This window comes from Chiloscyllium punctatum, chromosome 35 (assembly GCF_047496795.1).
Source record: "Chiloscyllium punctatum isolate Juve2018m chromosome 35, sChiPun1.3, whole genome shotgun sequence".
In the NCBI taxonomy this organism is placed as follows: Eukaryota; Metazoa; Chordata; class Chondrichthyes; order Orectolobiformes; family Hemiscylliidae; genus Chiloscyllium; species Chiloscyllium punctatum.
This window is the reverse complement of record NC_092773.1, coordinates 12,852,052-12,871,825: the sequence shown is the minus strand read 5'-3', so window position 1 is coordinate 12,871,825 and position 19,774 is coordinate 12,852,052. Positions and strand designations below refer to the sequence as shown.

General features: G+C 44.7%; 1 protein-coding gene across 1 annotated transcript in view; it reads left to right on the top strand.

The window, feature by feature from the left end:
- Nucleotides 1-3,934: 3,934 nt before the first annotated feature.
- Nucleotides 3,935-19,774, top strand: part of LOC140459654 (receptor expression-enhancing protein 1-like) — a 142,293-nt gene continuing 126,453 nt past the window's right edge. The window contains exon 1 of the mRNA XM_072553990.1: nt 3,935-4,024. The gene's annotated coding sequence lies outside the window, so the exon portion shown is untranslated. The remainder of the gene's footprint in view (nt 4,025-19,774) is intronic.

Below are 19,774 nucleotides of genomic sequence, written 5' to 3'. Positions count from 1 at the left end.
ATGAGATGCAATAAATGCCAAAGATTCCCGGTGGCTCAGTGGTTAGCACTGCTACCTCACAGCACCAGGAATCCACGTTGGATTTGACACTCCGGATGGCTGTCTGCGTGGAGTTTGCATGTTCTCCCCGTGTCTGCATGGGATTCCTCTGGATAGTCTGGTTTCCTCCCACAGTTCAAAAATGTGCAGGTTAGGTGGATTGGCCATACTATTGTGTGCAGGGATGTGCAGGCTAAGTGGGTTAGTCATGGGGAATGCAGGGTTACAAGAATAGGGAAGGGGAGTCTAGGTGGGAGGCTCTTTGGAAGGCTTGCTGTGGACTAATAGGCCAAATGGCTTGTTTCCACACTGTATGAATTCTATGATTCTATATGATGATGGCAGCTTAAAACTCATACTCTATCAATATGGAAGACATGTAATGGAGTGGGTGTCTGTCCCCCTGTCAGAAACACTCCATTCAATGCTTACTTCCGGATTTGACAATGCCCCAGAGAAGGTACATTGATAATGTGGCCAAATTCACATCCCCACTCCCTTGTTTCTGCATCTTGTTGACTTTATTTTGAGTATAGAGGACCCATTCGTCCCACTTTCACACCATAGTTTATGCACATTTAACATCTTTCTTTTCTCCTTCTTCAGCCATTTGCATTGGGCCTCTACCTCATCCAGCAGAGATTTTCCTGCACATCCATATGCTTCATCTACTGTGCCCGTTGCTCTCAATGTGGAGTCCTCTACATTGGGAAGACATATTGCCAGCTCGCATCATGTCTGGGACACACGCACCAAACTGCCCCACCGACCTGTGGCCGACCACTTCAACTTCCCCTCCCACTCCATGAAGGACATGCAAGTCCTCCACCATCAAGTCCAAGCCACCCAATGCCTGGAGGAGGAAGAACACCTCATCTTCTGCCTTGGAACCCTCCAACCACACAGGATCAACACTGAAACCCTAAGTCCCATGGTACAAAACACCATGAGATGCAATAAATGCCGAAGATTCCCGGTGGCTCAGTGGTTAGCACTGCTACCTCACAGCACCAGGGATCCTCATTGGATTCGATCTTCCTCCACCGGTTTCCTCATCTCCACTCCCCCCCACCTCATCCCAGATCTAACTCTCCAACGTGGTACTGTCCTACCTGTCCATCTTCCTTCCCACCTGTCTGCTCCACCCTTCCCACTGACCTATCACCATCTACCTATTGCCCTCCTCAGCCCCCTTCCCCCACCTGACTTCGAAACCGCCTCCTTTCTCAGGAAAAAAAAACAGTGGGATTTCACCGCGTCGTTTGGGGAAGCTGGAAGGGGGTTTTGAGGCCCCACGCTGATCCGAGTGAAAGCAAATAAGGGGATCATGAGTCTCGGCTCAACTGAGTGACGGCAATTGTGAAGCCATATTGTGAAGAACGATTTGTTTGTTTCATGAGCATGGAGAGGCTAAGAGAGCCGGGTGTGGCATTGAGAGTATCGAAGGGATCAAGACCGATTGTAACAACATTTGCCTTTATGAGACGCTGATGGGGTTTGGGGGTGGGGGGGCGCGCAGGGGCATGTTGGTGCAAAGAAGAGTGCATTTTGAACTGTTGTGAATTTTGGTCGATACTGAGAGGTTCCGTGACAGACAGAGATAAAGGGATGGAGCAGGAGAATTACGTGGGTCAGCCCATGATGGAGCAGGCTCAATGAGGTGAATTCTGCTCTTTTTTCTCTCAGTTCTGAAGAGACCCCGCTTTCATAGAGTCATCGAGATGTACAGCATGGATGCAGACCCTTCAGTCCAACTTGTCCATTCTGACCAGATATCCCAACCTAATCTAGTTCCATTTGCCAGCACTTGTCCTATATCCCTATAATCCCTTCCTGTTCATATAGCCATCCGGATGCCTTTTAAACGTTGTAATTGTACCAACCTCCACCACTTCCTCTGGCAGCTCATTCCACACATACACCACCCTCTGTGTGCAAAAGTCCTTAAGGTTACCTCTCAATCTTTCCCCTCTAACCCTGAACCTATGCCCTCCAGTTTTGGGCACCCCTGCCCTGGGCACTCTATCCATGCCCCTCATGATTTTACAAATCGCTATAACGTCACCTCTTGGCCTCCAACACTCCAAGGAAAACAGCCCCAGCCTATTCAGCCTCAAACTCTCCAACTCCGGCAATGTCTTTGAAATCTTTTCTGAACACGTTGAAGTTTCATAACACTTTTCCTGTCGCTGGGAGACTAGAACTGAACACTTTCCAACAGTGGCCTAACCAATGTCCTGTACATGTGCAAGGCACCCTCCCAACTCTATACTCAATGCAGTAGAGACCAGAGGTCCACTCTTCTCAATCATTCCTTCGAGAACAATCACACCATCCCATTAATTAATTTGTAACATGCATTGCACTGTGTTTGCCTTGCAAGTGTTTGATGTGGTAGTACTGAGGGAGTTTACCTTTGCATTGATTCTATGCCAAACCTGCTACAAATGTTTGCTGGGGATGGTATAGAGGCATCTTTGCCCAGCTTCTAACCTGTTTTGTGACTGCCCTTTGCCTGATTGATGAGGCATTATCAGGAGAATGTTGTGTCCCACCTAAACTAATTTTGTCGCTGAGTGAGGGTGCTTTGCAAGATTGTTCAGAGAGAGCGTCATTCGGTGTGTGAGCTATATCATTCCTAAGCTGGTTTCACTGAAATACAAAGCATCCTCTTATCTTGTACTAACATTCATCAAATGGTGCAGAATGGAATTTAGAAAAAAAAACTGAACACTTTCCAGATAGAGAATTGTGAGTAAAAAAGCCTGAAATCTTGGCCGTAAAAAGATGCCTTTGTAGTTCACAGTCAATTCCCTAATCACTGCAAAGAATTGTTTTGTAGATCTAATTAAAAATAGTCACTGGGTTTTTTGAAGCAATCATTTTGGTGTGAAGCAGTGAAGACTGTTTGCATCCTCAGATACTTCATAGTGTTTTGTCTGCATGCCTGCACTTCTGACAAATGCATCATTAAACATGTAACTAAACAGAATTGTTTCTGTCCTGCTGGGAGTAAACAGGCTGGAGAACTCAACATTCGATTTGGTCATAGAGGAAGTGATGCTTCCTGATAGACAATCCTTTCACATCTCTCCTCTGCCCTTTTTGATCCATTGCTTTGTACCTTGTCAGGATACTGATGAAGTCAGTGTTCCATTGAACTTAGCTCCCTTGTGAACCTTAATTCCAAGTGCTGTGCACTTGTCACTCCTCCCTCTGTGTATATAAAGCTTCACTCCCCTTCTCATACAGCCTTTCTGCTAAAGACATGCAGACCCCACTCATGGTGTGAATGCATCATTGTTCCTTCAAGAGTGAGAAATGAAATGTGCTGTTCCTTGTTAGCTGAGTAATTTCTGATGATTTACAGTCTGGCATTCAACAGGCAGATGATAACCTGAGGAGCACTGAATCGTTCACATCTGGATCCCTGTCCATTGTACAGCTTAAAAGTCACTGTCTGTTGTTGAGGAGAAATGATGGCAAATGTTGACAGCTTGACCATCATTATTCTCCTAGATCCAAGCCCATGTTTTCCTCCCTTGACAGTAACTTCAAGTTTTGAGGGTGTCCTGCATGTCAGAAAGTCATACTTCGCTGTGTCAAAAAAAGCTGAGAGAGTGTGATGAGGGGATATGTCTCTCTTGTCCTCACAACACTGTCCCATTGCATCAGCAGAACTCTGTGGTACACAAAGTATCCAACTCAAGTACGATTCTGAGGAGCGGTCATTGGACCCAAAAAGGTTAACTCTGATTTCTTTCCACAGATGCTGCCAGACCTGCAGAGATTTTCCAGAAATCTCGTTTTTTGTTTCAAATTTTGTTTCCATTGCCAGTCATAGATATCTTCTGTTTTGATGTGTTGACAGCAGATGTTTAACCTGGGAAGCAACAGATGCAATGCTAGTGGAAGCAGTGGGCACTGATGACCTTTTGATGAGCTTATAAAGACCATCTTTTGCACCTTGGAAACAGTGTTCCAGGTAGGACCATTGTCACATCAGATACATTATTAATGGATGAATAGGTGCTCAGGAGTGTGCATAAAATTGGGTGATTTCAGGTAGCTTTGAGAAGTGTGTTACTATGCAGGTGTCAGTAGGTAATGTCAGCAGATGAATGAATGCAGGCTGGAATTGAAGTGTGTTGGATAATGGTTTTGAAGTTGAACACCATTCTCTAAAATTGTCAAATCAACAACAGTTTACATAATATTGTCAGTTTTTGCCATCTCAAAATGTTTTCGGTCTCCTTGAAGAAGATCAACAGAGTCAGCTCAGGTAAGGTTAAAATGATAAACTTTTGTTTGAGAATGTAACAAACAATGACATCACCTTGAACTGAGATTCGTCTTGCCATGAAACTGCAGGAGAGCAGTGTAATAATGGTCATTTTCATAAACAAACACTATCCCTTCACACTGCAGTTTATACAGTGGATCCACACTCGTTCAGGGAGAGATTGAAAATTCCTCAACATCAGATACTTTTCGGTTCACTTCCATTTGTGTGCATTGGGATGAATTTGAGTCTGAAAAGGTAGACTGGTTTGGGTCAGCTGGTTTGGTTTAAGAGCGGGGTTAGTGTCTGAAAAATCATAGTTCTCGATCCAAAACTTTCTGGTGGTTATTATAAAACCAGAAAGTGCTGGAAAAGCTCAGCAGGTACGGCACCATCTGCAGGTTGAAGTTGCAAACAATACGACTCTTCGGAGGAGGTGTAGGGTGTTGCATGTATACTTAGCCTTCAAAGGAGTTTGATTTCAAGGACCCTGTGTGCTGTCTGTATACTTTGTTGTGACTCTACCTGGTCATTTGTAAGTTGCGCACACGGAAATGAGTTGACTCCCTGTCATGTCTGCTTCGTAATTTAGAATGCGTTTTACTGTCCCAAGCAAACCAACCCATGGAGTTGATCGGTCCGTGATGATCATTTGATGGCCAAAGCATTATCATGTCCGTGACACAGTGTAAGCCTGGTCATGAGGTGTTTTGAGGTGGGTCTCAACGGCCCACTTGGGTTGGTCAACTTGAAACTTTGGTTCGAGTGGTGATCGAGCAGTGCGTGAGGTGGTGATATGAAGTCGGAATGCCACCGATACTTGAAGCATGAAGGAAGATCCGGAACCACTGGAAAAAGACTCATCAGCTCTCTCAAGAAACCAAGTAAACACGTGGGATTGAGTGTTTCTGACTTTGGAACTCACCCACCTTCCAAGCACACATGGCCTGAATCAAAACCGTCCTTCTCCGAGAGTGGTCTCAGCTGACCCACAGAATCAAAGAATCCCTGCAGTTCATTTGGTCTGCATTGATTCTCCGAAGAGCATCCCATCCAGACCCAGACCCCAACCCCCAACCCAACCTCCCCGCACATTATTCCCGTCACCCCGTGTAAGAAGGACCTTCAGCCTTCACTGAAAAACTCACCATGCAGCTCCTGAATCGGGAAGCCAGTTGGTGAGACAGCAAAACAAAAACTTCACAAGGTGGAAAGGTGACCACCAAATGCGGGGTATTCTGTGCTGGTTAAACCCATCCATGTCTGCACCTCTCCTCAGTACACCCTCGCCCATCCCAGACATCTGGCAGGTCATGACCATTGAACCGTGTGAACCATCATTCAGATTCCAATGGTGGATTCCCAGTTTCACCAAAGAACCAATTTTCAAGCCTCATTTGTCTGCTGAGTGATGGGGTTCTGGCTGGGCAGAAAATTATCTCAGGCAGAGGATCGCTTCATGTGTAATGTTTTCTCATTTTTATTTGTCTGAAAGCGTAGTTGAATATGGGGTCATCACTGCAGAAAAGAGATCAGCTATTATCAGGCAATGGTAATTCATGGAGCAGATTTGTGTGAAATGATAGCACAGAGTATGAGCTGTAAAAGAAGCTTGTTGTGAAATGCAGACACAAGCAACGAGTGGGGTATATTATTGCAATTTTTCTGAATGTACTCATCACTGTAATAAGAACCCACAAGTCGAGCTGCTAAGCTATGCAGAACTAGAATTTCCAGCTTCATTCACTGCAGCTGTATTTAAACAGTGGACAGAGCTTATCCAATTCTGGGAAACACATTCAGGAGCAATTTTGAGTTGTAATTGGAAGGAGGTTATTATTCAACCGGGGTGGGTTCAGAAAGCATTTACCAGGACGTTGCCAGGAACAGGCAGTTTGAGTTTACAAGAGAGGCTGAGGGGTGACTTCGTTGAGGGGTTTATGAAATCATGAGGGACATAAGTAAGGTGAATGGCAGGTGTCTTTTCCCTAGGGTGAGGGATTTAAAGACGAGGCGGCATACTTTTAAGTTGTGAGGAGAATGATCTAATAAGAAACAATAAGGTTTTTTTACACAGATAATGTTTTGTGTGTGAAACAAACTTTCAGAGGAAGTGGCGGATGTGGGTACAGTTACCAAGTTTAAAAGACATTTGGATAAGTACATGGATAAGAAATGTTTGGAGGGACTTGGGCCAAGTGCAGGCAAATGGGAATTACTTCAGCTTGGAATTATGGTCGGTATGGAGTGGTTGGACCGAAGGGTCTGTTTCCATGCTGTATGACTCTCTGACGCTGGATGTCTTGAAAGAGATTTACCAGATAGGTCCTCTGATTAAAACTCTTCAGATTCCCAATGGGATGAGAGGAACTGGATTTTTTTTTTCCTGAACTCTTTCTCACCTAACATACATCCTCAAACAGTAGTTGTGGAAGAGTTCAGCCGTGAGACGTGGCCGCAAACTACTTAGTTTTCTGGACGGCGTGTGGGCAAGTTGTATTGTGGTCCGGAAACCCTTCACTTTTCCACTACCTTGTAAGACCGCAGGCTGTGGGAGCAACATTAGGCTTTTCAGCCCATTGAGCCTGCCCTACCATTCGATCATGGCCATTCTCAACCCCATTCTGCTGCTTTCTCCCCATAACCATTGACCCCCCCCCCCCCCCCCCCCTTACTACTCAAGACCCTGTCGAGTGTGTCTCTGTCGAAAATCCATTCCATGAATCGTTCTCCACAGCCGTTTGCAGCACTGAGTTCCACAGATTCACCACCTTCCCGTTCAAGAAATTCCTCCTCATCTCACTTCTTGGTTCCTCTTGGCTGCAAGGGGTCACAGGTTCATTATCTTTTGGTGCGGCTGGGGAGACGTTATGGTGATGGTTGAATTCTGCCATTCTTGTATTGAAAGAGCACTGCTGTTTCGTAGACTCCTGCTGTGCACAAAATAGCCTCAGCTTTTTCGCAAATGCAGTTCAGTGTAACTGAAGGTGAAATGCTTGCTGACATTTCTGAGGTGCGTAGGACGTTATCTCAACCAGAGATTCTTGTTATTAGTTGTACCTTAAAGGACCACTTACCTCGTGAGGTATGTGCATCAAGTTGTTGGAAGGATCAGTCTCATTTTGGGCCAGTCACTTGGAATTGCCAAATCACAGAAGGCTGGACCTGATTAATCGTCTTTCGCAGGAAGCAGAAAGTTGATTCTCTGATCATGTCAGGTTTGTGCCCCGTTGAGTGTTGAAAACGCCAGTAACTCGAAGATAATTTCATGCCTGGAATATACATTGCATTGTCATGCCTGGAACAGCAATTCTGTACATTGGGATGGAATGGGAGATAATGTGGTACGTGGGAATTCTGTGCATGTCTGGAAATGTGGACCCGATGACATTACAGCAAACCTACAGCCAGTTCCTGAGTTAGAATGAATCAGTCAGTGATGCAAAGACGAATCCAGTTTTGCAGTCCCTGCTTGGATTGTTCAAGTCAATGTGCAGTGCTGTTAAAACTATGCTCCATGTGTTTGAAGTCAGGTTCCTGCTTCTATCAGCCTTCCTGTGACCCATGGCAGAAAACCATCATCTAGGCTTTGGATGAGGCCAGGAGGAGTCTTGTTTGTGAAGCTGCAGTTGGTTGAATATCTTGCAAATGCTGTTCAGATCCAGACGTGATTAATGATCAATTGGTCTCTTCTGTTGTCTGTCTCCTCTCTCCCTCTCTTCCCTCGCTCTTTCTGCCTGCGACTGTCTCTTTAAAAAGTACTTGGATGAGCACTTGAAATGTCATAACATTCAAGGCTAGTGTTGGAAGGTGGGGCAAGTGAGATTGAATGAAGCTTTGGCAGTACAGACTTGATGGGCCGATGGGCCAAAGGGCCTCTTCTCTGCTGTATGATTCCATGATTCTTTCTCCTTGCACTTTCTCTATCTCCCCCTCCCCCACCTCCTCTCTCCATCCCTCCCTCCATCCCTCTTTGTCCCTCCGTCCTCTCTGTCCCTCCATCCTCTCTCTCTCTCTCTCTCTCTCTCTCTCACTCACTCACACACATCACTTTCTCTTTCCCCCTTTCTCCCCTTTGGTCATTTCTATTTATCTGGCATGAACATGAAGGAGCCTGATGGTTTGCTTTTGTCCTGCTCTGAATTTTGTTGACTCCAATCTTGGAAAAAGGTTTTGTCGGTATTTTGTTTCTCTCTCACTGAGAAAAGAGATAGGTTGTCAGAGTTTTCCATCCTCAGGGCCGATATAAACAGGCAGAGTGTCGTATGAACAGGAAAAGCCAACGACAGGCACTCATCAGCCAAATAAACAAAAACGATTTGTCTTCTTGAAACCATCACATCTGAGGTGCTGCATTTTGGAAAGGCAAATCAAGGCAGGCCGTATACACTTAATGCTAAGATCCTGAGGACTATTGCCGAACCAGGGGATCTTGTGGTGCAGGTTCATAGTTCCTTTCAAGTGGAGTCACAGGTAGACAGGGTAGCGAAGAAGGCATTTGGTGGTATGCTTTCCTTTACTGGTTAGTGCATCGAGTATAGGAGTTGGGAGGTCATGTTGCAGCTGTACAGGACATTGGATCGGCAACTTTCGGCATACTGTGTTCAGTTCTGTTCTCCCTGGTATAGGAAAGATTTCGTGAAAATTGAAACCGGTCAGAAAAGATTTGCAAGGATGTTGCCAGGGTTGGAGAGTTTGAGCTACAAGAGAGGCTGAATAGGCTGGGGCTGTTTTACCTGGAGCCCTGGAAGCTGAGGGGTGACCTTATAGAGGTTTATAAAATCATGAGGGGCATGGCTAGGGTGAATAGTCAAGGTCTTTTCCCCAGAACAGGGGAAATGGGTTTAAGGTGAGAGGGGAAAGATTTAACAGGGACCTGAGGGACAACTTATTCACACAGAGGTGGTGCGTGGATGGAATGAGCTGCCAGAGGAAGTGGTGGAGACTGGTACAATTACAACATATAAAAGGCATCTGGATGGGTCCATGAATCGGAAGGATTTAGAGGGATATGGCCCAAATGCTGGAAAATGGGAATTAGATTAATTGAGGATATACAGTCGATATGGACGAGTTGGACTGAAGGATCTGCTTGCGTGCTGTACATCTCAATGAGTCTTTGACACACCCGACCCTTCACAATGAAATGCTGTATACAAGCCCATTACTTGCTGTCATCGTGAGTGGGTGAGAACAAAACTATTTTCAAGCACCTTTGAGACAAGAAGACAATCAGATCGATGTTGTTCTGAAGGTCACAGTGTTTTGGCTGAAAGAATGTTGATTAGCACCTTGCACATCCATCTTAGGAGAAAACCAGTTTGATTTATGGTACTGATTTGAACAGACCGACTGCAGTGTGATTTCTGGGTCACACCAATTATTTTAAATATATATATTTAAATGTCACTTGTCACCTGTGGAATGCCACACTATAGCAAAGGGGAGAGTTACCTCTTGCAATTTGAACTTTTCAATTGCTAAGTTGTCTTTTTTTCATGCTTTTGCAGTTATAATCTCAACCCGAACAACCTAGAACTTGTATGTTTCTTGTGCAGTGCTCTTGACGAGGTCACAGGTCTGAGCTGGAATCGGCTCTTGTGACTGATGTGTTGATTCAGGAAGTGAATGTTGTTTTTCGTGAGTGTACTAGAGCTTTGCTGATGTTTGTGTGCGGGGGGCTGGGGGTGGAGGATATCATTGAGTCAGTGCAGAACACACTGGGGACTGGTCCAACGTTTGACCACCTTTGTTAATGGTTTGTGTGAAAACTTCAAGAGTAAATTGGTCAGGGAGAGACTGGTATTGTTGAAAAAAGAAACATGGCTCTGAACTTTACATTTTGCACGCTTGAGGATAAATATAAGCATGACAGATTTCAGAATATCGCCATATCTTATACCAAAGGAGAAAGGGATGCTGATCCTTTGGCACTTGGACTGTGTTTGAGGTGTTGCCATGGAGCAAGCACTGGGAAACTCTTGGCTTGCCTCGCTCCTGGATAATTGAAAGAAGCAGAAAGCTTGAACATATTCCTTTTGTTTGCATTGAGGAGGAGGTCTATGCATGTGAATGGATGTAATTTCTGGCAAGCATTCATCAACCATGTTGTGGCCTCCACTGATCATCCCTAATCAGTTGTTCGTTTAACTACCTTTCAATAAGTGCTGTCCACTCATGGAATCATATCAAGCTGTTTGCTTTGGGTTTTGCATTTGCGCCCTTATTTAGTAGCATCTCTCGTCCACCTATTAAAAGCAATGAAGGGAATATACTGTTTGTTCTACTCAATCGATTGCTGAAACATATGCTCTATATATTTGGCATCACACTGGCTTTGAAATTTGTCCATAAACAATTTCTTCAAGCTTAATTTGAAAACATGAGGGATTTGTGGTAAAAGTGAGGACTGCAGATGCTGGAAACCCGAGTCTGGAGTAGAGTGGTGCTGGAAAAGCGCAGCAGGTCAGGCAGCATCCAAGGAGCAGGAAAATCGGCGTTTCGGGCAAAAGCCCTTCATCAGGAATACAGGCAGAGAGCCTGCCTGCCATGAGGGATTTGTGGTCAGCCCCTCACTTTGGAAGTCGTGTGTACAAGTCTCACTTCAGTCCCTTATGTAGAAATTCTAGGCTGACACTTGGGTACATGGCCAAAGGAAAGCAACAATGTTCAAAGTTTCATCTCTCAGCTTAGGTGTTAACCCAAGGCCTCATTTGATCACAGCTCAAGATTCCAATTGTCTCATATTTTGGGAATATGGAAAAATGTTAAATGTAAACTTCCCACCACCTGCACATAACAACAGGAGCCGCTATGACTATGCTATGAGATGTGTTTGTCTTGGTTTCCTTTAGAGAGAGAGAGTAGGGAATAGGTGATGAACAGTCTGTGGAAAGATAAACAACTTGTGAGGCCTTGTTTTTTTTTAAGTTGGAACAATAGAAGCAGCTTGAGTGGGTGTCACAGATCTAGGATTTTTAGTTAGCTTTTGGCACTTGTTGCTGGGATCTTAAGAAGTGGGAGCTATTTTCCCCTCCCTCTGTTCCAGTCAAAAGCTGGGGCTTTTCCGCCAGAGCTCCTGGATCACATGTGAGACAAAATCTGTTCACTGAATTTGCTTTTTTGTTTATGGGATGTCATTGTGTTGGAACAGTTAATTAGTAATTGTTGCTGTATCTATGATTCTGTTAAGTTTTCCACGAGAGTGAAGTTATTCCAAGTTCTTCTTTGTCTGGTTGTTTATTAACTATCATGTTTGAATAAAATGTGTTAGGCTTAACCTGGAGTAGTTTGATTGCACCAGGAACACAGCATCTGACATTTACATTTAAAATCAGAATAAGTTAAGGTCTAGGCTACCTTCTTAATATATTTTGAGGGGCTATAGTCTGCTCCATACCAACAGACAATAAATTCCAACCTTGCCAGTGATGATGAAGTTTTGTTCTTATCTTTGTTTGTTCATGCTGCCCTTTCCTAACTGAGACACTGACATTGAGCTCACTCCTTGAAGCACTGCAGTTTGTATATTTTCGGTGTGTCCACAGTACTGTGAAGGAGTGAGTTTCAGGACATTCTCCCAGTGCCTCAAGGAAGAGCAGAATAAACATTTTTTTTAAGACAATCTCATAGTCATTCGATCAGTGCTACATTCACCTAGATGTCAACAGTGAATGCATTTCAGAGTCCATTGTTGCCAACGCATTTCAAGAAGCGGTGAGAAATGTGATAAGATGCTTTGTAAATGCATGTTCTTTCAGCTGTTAAGAGGCTGCTGAAAAGACTGATGAAACGGTGTCTGTGTTATCTTCTTGATCAGCCTTTTTATTCACCTTTTTCATTTATTCTTTAGTTGGCAATGTAAAATCCATTTTCAGGTCGACTCAACAGTAATTCTCTCTTCAGGGAATGATAACGTAACAAAATGACATGCCTCCTTCATAAAGTGTCCCCTCCTCTGATGTTCGATCAAGGTGTTCCTTTCATGTGTGCTTTTATAGTTCTGTAAACTCCCACCAAAAGTCCCTTCCAATGTTAACACAAAGCCTAAAGTCGTAGAGAGTCGTGAGGCATAGAAATAGGTCTGAGCTAACCAGCAAACACCAAACTATACTATTCCCGTTTACCTGCATTTGGTCCGTAGCCGACTATGCCCTGGCTTATCTATTCTCATTCAGATGCTTCATGGATGTTACGAGAGGTTCTGCCTCCTCCACCCTCTGAGGCAGCATGTTGCATGTTTCTGTCACCCTCAGATTCCCTCTGAGCCACTTAATCCTCATCTTAAACAAATGTCCTCTGGTCTTAGACGCATCTACCATGAGGAGAAGATTCTCATGATCTGAAGGAGGGTCAATGGAACTAAAACCTTAACCCTGCTTTCTCTCTGCAGATGCTGCCAGACCTGCTGAGCTTTCTCGACAAGTTTTGTTTTTAGGTAGATGGAGTATTACAGCACTGAAACAGACCCTTTGGTCCAACCAATCCATACCGAACATAATCCCAAATTAAGGCTGTTCCTGGCCCATAGCCTTCCAAACCTCTCCTATTCATGAGCTTTTAAGTATTATTTAAACCGTCTTTTAAGGATTGTAATTATGCCCATATCCAGCACTTCCTCTGAAAGTTCGTTCTACATGCATGCTACCTTCTGTGTAAAATCTCTGCCCTTTCTCTTTCTTAAATCTGTCTCCTCTCATCTTCAAAATATGCCCCTGAGCTTGAAATTCCCCATTCTCAGGAAAAGGCACCTACCATTAACCTTATCTATACCCCTCATGATTTTTTAAACCTCTGTAAGGTCATCTCTTTCTGTTCTCACATCTACCCTGTCTGCGCCTCTCATAATTTTGGAGACCTCAGTCACATGCCCTTGAACCTCCTCTGCTCCAAGATAAACAAACCCAGATGATTCTCTCTCCTCATAACTGAGACTTTCTGTTGCGGTGAATCTCCTCCGCACCCTCACTAATGCAATCACATCCCTCAGACACTGAGATGACCATAAATGTACAGTATTTCATCCTGGCTGAACCAATATTCTGTGATGTTGCAACAAGACTGCCTTCCTCCTATATTCCACGCCTCAGCTAATGAAGGTAGGCATCCCATATAACTTCTTCAGCAACCTGTCGATCTGTACTGATGTCTTCAGGGATCTATGGACTTCTACACCAAGGTGCCTTTTCTTGTTCAGTTCTCCCTTGAGACCTATACCATATCCTTCCCTTATGAGACCCTACAGGTCAGATTGATCTGCATTTCGCCATCCTGAATGGGGTTAGAGTGAAGGCATTATTCACATGACTGAGGAGTGCATGTCATGAGAAGTTGTGTGTGTATGTGTTGTGTCGGGGGGATGTATGTGTGTGTGTGTGTGTGTATATGTGTTTGTTTTTGTGTGTTCATGTGTGTGTGTGTGGAAATGTGTATGCATGCAGTCAAGGGGAGGAGTCTGCCTCATGGATTGGCTTTGTCATATACCAGCAAGAAGCTCACTCAGAGTCCACATTGTCCCCTTCCCTTTCTCTGCATCGTCCACCGGCGACTCCTCCTTCCAGAACCTCTGCACCCTTCTGACTCCTGGTTTTTGCACATCTCCGGTTTTAATTGTACCACCATGGCTGGCAGTTCCTTCATCTTCTGAGCCTTGAGGTGCCGTAGGTTCCTTCCAAGAACCCCTTTACCTCTCTTTCCTCTTTTGACCTGTCCCTAAAAATAAATCTCTTTTCTGTCAGGATTCTGTGTGCCAAGAGTGTTTTGCTTGGTGACACTCCTGTGACAAAGGTCTGCTGTGCCAGAAATGCAATGCATTGTTGATCGGGTCAGGGTCAAGATGAATGCTGTGTGGGATAGGGCACCTGGAGCCTGTTCACAACAGGAAACGAGAGATGGAGTTGACGTAGCCTGAGAGGAAATACAGGTTCAGTGGCCAGTCTTAGCGGGCACCAGAACTGAAAATGCTGCCAATCTCAGCAGGCCAGACAGCAGCTGGAGAGAGAAACAGAGTTAATGATCGGTCAGAAGCTTTATGAATCGCAGTTCACCGGACCAATAAAATACAGAACTGCGTTTTCGTGTTGCAAACTCATCATTTTATCAGAGCCCTTGAGAGGCACTGTGGGCGCTAGCAAATTAATTGTTGAGTGACATGTTTGTAAAATGGAAGGCTTACCCTTTTAATTAGAGTTGATTATACTTGATGTATTTAAGGAAGTGATTCTCAGGATAAATGTAGATATTTCACAAGAGATTTTTTTTCACAAAAAGCAGGGAGTTAATTTGCTTTATGAATGTTCATGGGATAGCCTCTTAATTTTTTTTTCCCCTGTCCTAATTACATATGCTGATCCTTGTGTTCAAAATAATTAAGTTCGGGTACTGCAATTGCAGAAGCAATTAGACAACCTCAGGGAGCCACGTTCAATACTGGTGCAGGCTGATGAATTTCTCCTTGGTATAATAATGAGCTTGGCCAGTGTCAGTCGCAGCCCACTCCCTCCTCCTTCCCCGACTGCAGTGCATTCACTCACACAAACCTGGGGCAGGGATTGGAACAATAAGCAGAGAGATGACATCCAGTGAGAGTGGGTAGGACTGTTGTTGGGATGAGGCGAAGGAGCCTCTTGGCAAAAACCACATCGTCTCCAACCTCATCCGTGTTGGCAGATGGCATTGGTGATGGTGGGGAGGGGTAATGGGGAGAGGGCGGGGGGGGGGTGAAGAGGAGGAACTCAAGTGGCTGCTGCCTGCACCTGTCTTCAAAGGGTCCACTTTCAAGAAGAGGTGGTGACTCTGCACCCAAGAGAGCATCACGAGGAGAGATCAGGGGCTTGTCCACACTTCCACCCACTTCCCCCTTGGCTCAAGGCTGAAGGTATTTGCTGAGATGCAAGTCCCTCAGTGCTGCCAGACTTCAAAATTCCTTTGGAACTGCTTCTTGGGAGCTTTTCCTGACAGCAACGTTCCCACCTCAAATCGTGCTCTCGTCTGCGCTCAGCAGAAACCGGTTTCTCAAGACGGGACCAGTTATCTGCATCAAGTGCAAATGCTTACCTGTTCTACCTCAGGAAGGTTGACGTCAACTGTGCCACACAGTGTGGTGCTGGAAAAGCACAACCAGTCTGGCAGCAGCCGAGGAGCAGGAGAGTTGATGTTTTGAGCATAAGCTCTTCATCGTGAATGTGATGAAGGGCTTATGCTTGAAACGTCGACTCTCCTGTTCCTCGGATGCTGCCCGACCAGCTTTGCTTTTCCAGCACCACACTTTTTGACTCTGATCTCCAGCATCTGCAGTCCTCAATTTTTCCTTCAACTCATGCCACCCCTACAACTGCCCAGCTAAGATCAACATAGATGTTGTCTGGAATCTCAGGTCTGTATGACTTCAAGTCCAGTTGCACACATTGGAGTCTCCTCTGGGACAGAAAAGACCTGTTCAAAGAGGATGGGTCTTACCCGAGCTGGAAAGGGACCCATATCTTAGCAGGTACCTTTGCTCATTCCACCCAAAGAGACTTTATGAAGATAGAGAGGAGAGTCATGGTGTAAATAGAAAGGTTGGTGGGGAAGGTTCTGAATGTGAAGAGAGCTCATCAATTAGAAAAAAAAGAAAAGAGAGAATCAGGGTACATTGTAACTCTGAAGAACTAAATTGCATTTATTTCAGTGCAAAGAGTCTTCCAGATAAGGCTGATAAACTCAGAGTGCGTTTAAGTACATGGGATTGGGGCGTCAGAGCTTTTACAGAAACTTGGCTGAGACATGAACAGGACTGACAGCTCACTATTATGGGGTTTAGATTGTAGGGAGGATATTTTCCCAGGTTGGGGAGTTTAAAACCAGAGGACACAGTCTGAGGACAGGTTGTTAGGCCATTGAGGATTAAGATGAGGAAATATTTCTTCATGCAGAGGCTGGTCAGTCTGTGAAATGTGCGACCACAAGAAGCTGTGGATTCCAAGTTGCTGATTATATTCAAGAAAGAGATAGATTTTTATGTTTATGAGACAGTGAATTGAATTGAATTTATTGTCACGTGTACTGGAACACAGTGGAAAGCTTTGTCTTGTGAGCAATACAAGCAGATCACATAGTTATCACACAATGGAAGAACAGGCTGGAAGGACTGAATGGCCGACTTTTGCCCCAAGTTTCACCAATACAGAGCTCTGGACAGCCAATTCAGTCCTTCAGAAGTGTGGTCACATTGTAGTGTTGGGAAGTGTAGCAGTAAATTCAGGGCGTCTCAAAATACTCCATAGCCATTTAATGAATTTTCAAATCTCACAACAATTGTCATATCAAAGGCTATAAATGTCAATTTGTTTCAAACTATGTACTGTATTTACCAGAATGGTTCTAAAGTGATTTGTTTTTATTCATTGAGTATAAGGATAGGCAGGTTATGCTGCAGCTTTACAGAACTTTCATTAGGGCCACACTGGGAATATTGCGTACAGTTCTGGTCACTGCATTATCAGAAGAAGGTGGAATCTTTGGGGAGGGAACAGAAAAGGTTTACCAGGATGTTGCCTGATATGGGGGATTTTAGCTGTGAGGAAAGGTTGAATAGAGTTGATTTGTTTTCACTGGAATGCAGGAAGCCGAGGTGCGACCTGGTCAAAGTTTATAAGATTGTGAATGGCATGGATAGAGTGGAAAGTATGAGGCTTTTTCTCAAGGTCGAAGGGTCAATTACTATGGGACACGGGTTCAAGGTGTGCGGGGGCGTAAGTTTAAAGCAGATGTGTGAGGTATGTTTTTCACACAAAGGTGGGTGAGTGCCTGGACCAGGCTGACAGAGAAGATGGTGAAAACACACAGTATAGCAGCATTCAAGAAGCACCTAGACCAGTACATGAATAGGTAGGGAATAGAGGGGAATGGAACCTATGAGTGAAGACAGTTTTAGAATGGAAGGGCAAAATGTGTCAGTCCAGGCTTGGAAGGTCTCAGAGCCTGTTCCTGTGCTGTATTGTTCTTTGTTCTTAATTCACGCACAGAAAGATCCCACAAACAGCCTTGAAACAAATGAGAAGACAATTTGTTCTGATCTATCGATATTTAATACTGGCCCATACAATGCGGATGATATCAAATGCTGTCTGTCTCTTTCCCCAAAAGGGCAGTGAAAGCAAAGCCTTGAAATACTTTTGAAGGCAGAAGGCACTCTACTCTTGATGAGTAAGGGGAGTGAGGTTATCCAGGACAGGCAGGACCTTGAGCAACCAGATCAACCGTGACCTTTCTGAAGGGCCAATCGACTTGTTCCTGCTCCTGATCCAAGGGATGTTATGCAAATCACCTGGAGAGCAAACGGAGCAGAGTTAAATGCCTCATTGCAAAGATGGCATCTCTATCCGAAACTGCAGCACCCTTTTAATGTTGCGTCCAACTGGTTTCTGGTGCTCAGTCTCCAGAGGGGCATTTGGAACTACAGCTATCTGACACAGAGCCATGTGTTTCACCCACTGCTTGCACTTCACCATCGTGTGGCACTCAGACAGTATCACTCTTGAAGCACAAACAGGCAGAGTGGGATTCATTGTGAACGAAGACTTGGGGATATTGCGAAGATTGACTTAGAGTCATCGAATCATAAAGTTGTACAACATGGAAACAAACTCTTTGGTCCAACCCGTCCATGCCGACCAGATATCCTAAATGATATCCCATTTGCCACCATTTTGCCCTTAACCCTCTCAACACTTTCTATCCAGTACCCATCCAGTTGTAATTGTACCAGCCCCCATCACTTCCTCTGGCAACTCATTCCATACAGGCACCACCCTCAGCCTCCAATGCTCCAGAGAAAATAGCTCCAGCCTATTCAGCTTCTCCTTGTAGCTCAAACCCTCCAACTTGGTTTGACAGATTGCACATTCCAGAGACCTGGGGCACAGTATGAGAGGTACATGCCAACAGTCTGCATCCAGTCAAACAGCCAGTGTGCACCCCCTGCGCTGAAGCAGATGAGACATCAACTGAAGTTGTGAATCTATTTGTGGCAGTACAGCCCAGTGCCAGGACAAATTGCTTACAATGAAAATGGAAAGCAAAGGAAAGGAAAGGAAGATCCTGTTTAGTAGTTTAACTGGGTGTAAATCAATGGGATGTCCAACGCGGTGAGTTAAATGGCACATCTTTGGAGTTACATACTTGCTTTCTCGTGCTAAACAGTCTCATCTATTATCCTCTGAGCAGATGTTTTAAACCTTGTCTCACACTATCTTAGCTCACCATAAAGATGTACAGGCTGGTGTTGTGAACGACACCACCTCCTCTGCCAGACCGACGGCTTCTGAGTTGGGGGGAGCGGGGGTGCAAAGCAACCGAAACTGTGCGGCCTCTTCTGTCCTTTCCAGCTGAAGGGGTTGTGGGGGAGAGTCCCTTGCCTCCCACACCTTCAAATAGATCACTGGGTCACCTCTCCCCATCCCCCTTAACGGTGTTCCCAGCTGCTGGATGAGACCACTCCCCACAAAACAGGGTCTTCATCCAACAGGCCAGCCTCGCAGTGCTGAGAATTTGCAGCACTCCCTTTGGATAACCAATGTCCATGTTTTGATTTCAAGTCTTGGCGGTCCTTTTGGCTCTCTGGTCAGTTTGATCCATTCAAAGAGCGATTTGATCTTTAATAGGTCCTAGTGCTGACAGAACGTGTACTCTTAGCACTGAGCACCTTCCTCTCTATGTCAGATTATAAGGATCAGTCAAAAGTGTAGTCTTCTTTTGAATAAAATCCCTAACTTAAAAAAAACGAAAGAGGTCCCTGCTAGAAAGTTGTATTTCCATGCTAACTGATCAAAAGACATCATTGTGTCTCCCTCAAATAAATCACCCATGCAAGACACACCCCGAGCTGCCCAATATTTTAATCCTGAATCCATCATCCCCAGGTGAAAACCCGGCAAACCCACTATAGGTGTAAGCAAACATGTTTCGCCAGTATTGCCTTCCCTCTGCCGAATTGCCCTCCATGTTTTAACAGTATCAGTAACTATTGAGTTATGGCAATATTCCTTAATTGTCCTCATTTTGTCCAAAAGTAGCAAGGGGGCACTTTACCTGAGAGGTTTCGATATCTCACCATATTGGAAGAGGGTCCCCACAAGCCCAATCACTCATGTAAGATAAAAGCGAGCTGAGTTGATAATTTTTACTGTCCATGAGACCCACTCCTTCCAGTCTGTGAGGCAATTTCAGTTTAGCTAATTTCATAAGGGGCTGCTGACAATACCAAATAAAAGAGCCGAACCAGCCGTTCAGTCTCCTGAACGTTTGCTTATCGAAAATCAGGGGGAGCTTTCATATAGGGTACAACAAACTCGGGAGAATATTCATCTTAGTAAGAGCTATCCGACATAACCATGAGACTGGAAGTGTCTGCCATCTTTGAAGATCTTGCTTGACGTTGTTGCATAATTGAACAAAATTAACTTTAAGCAACCA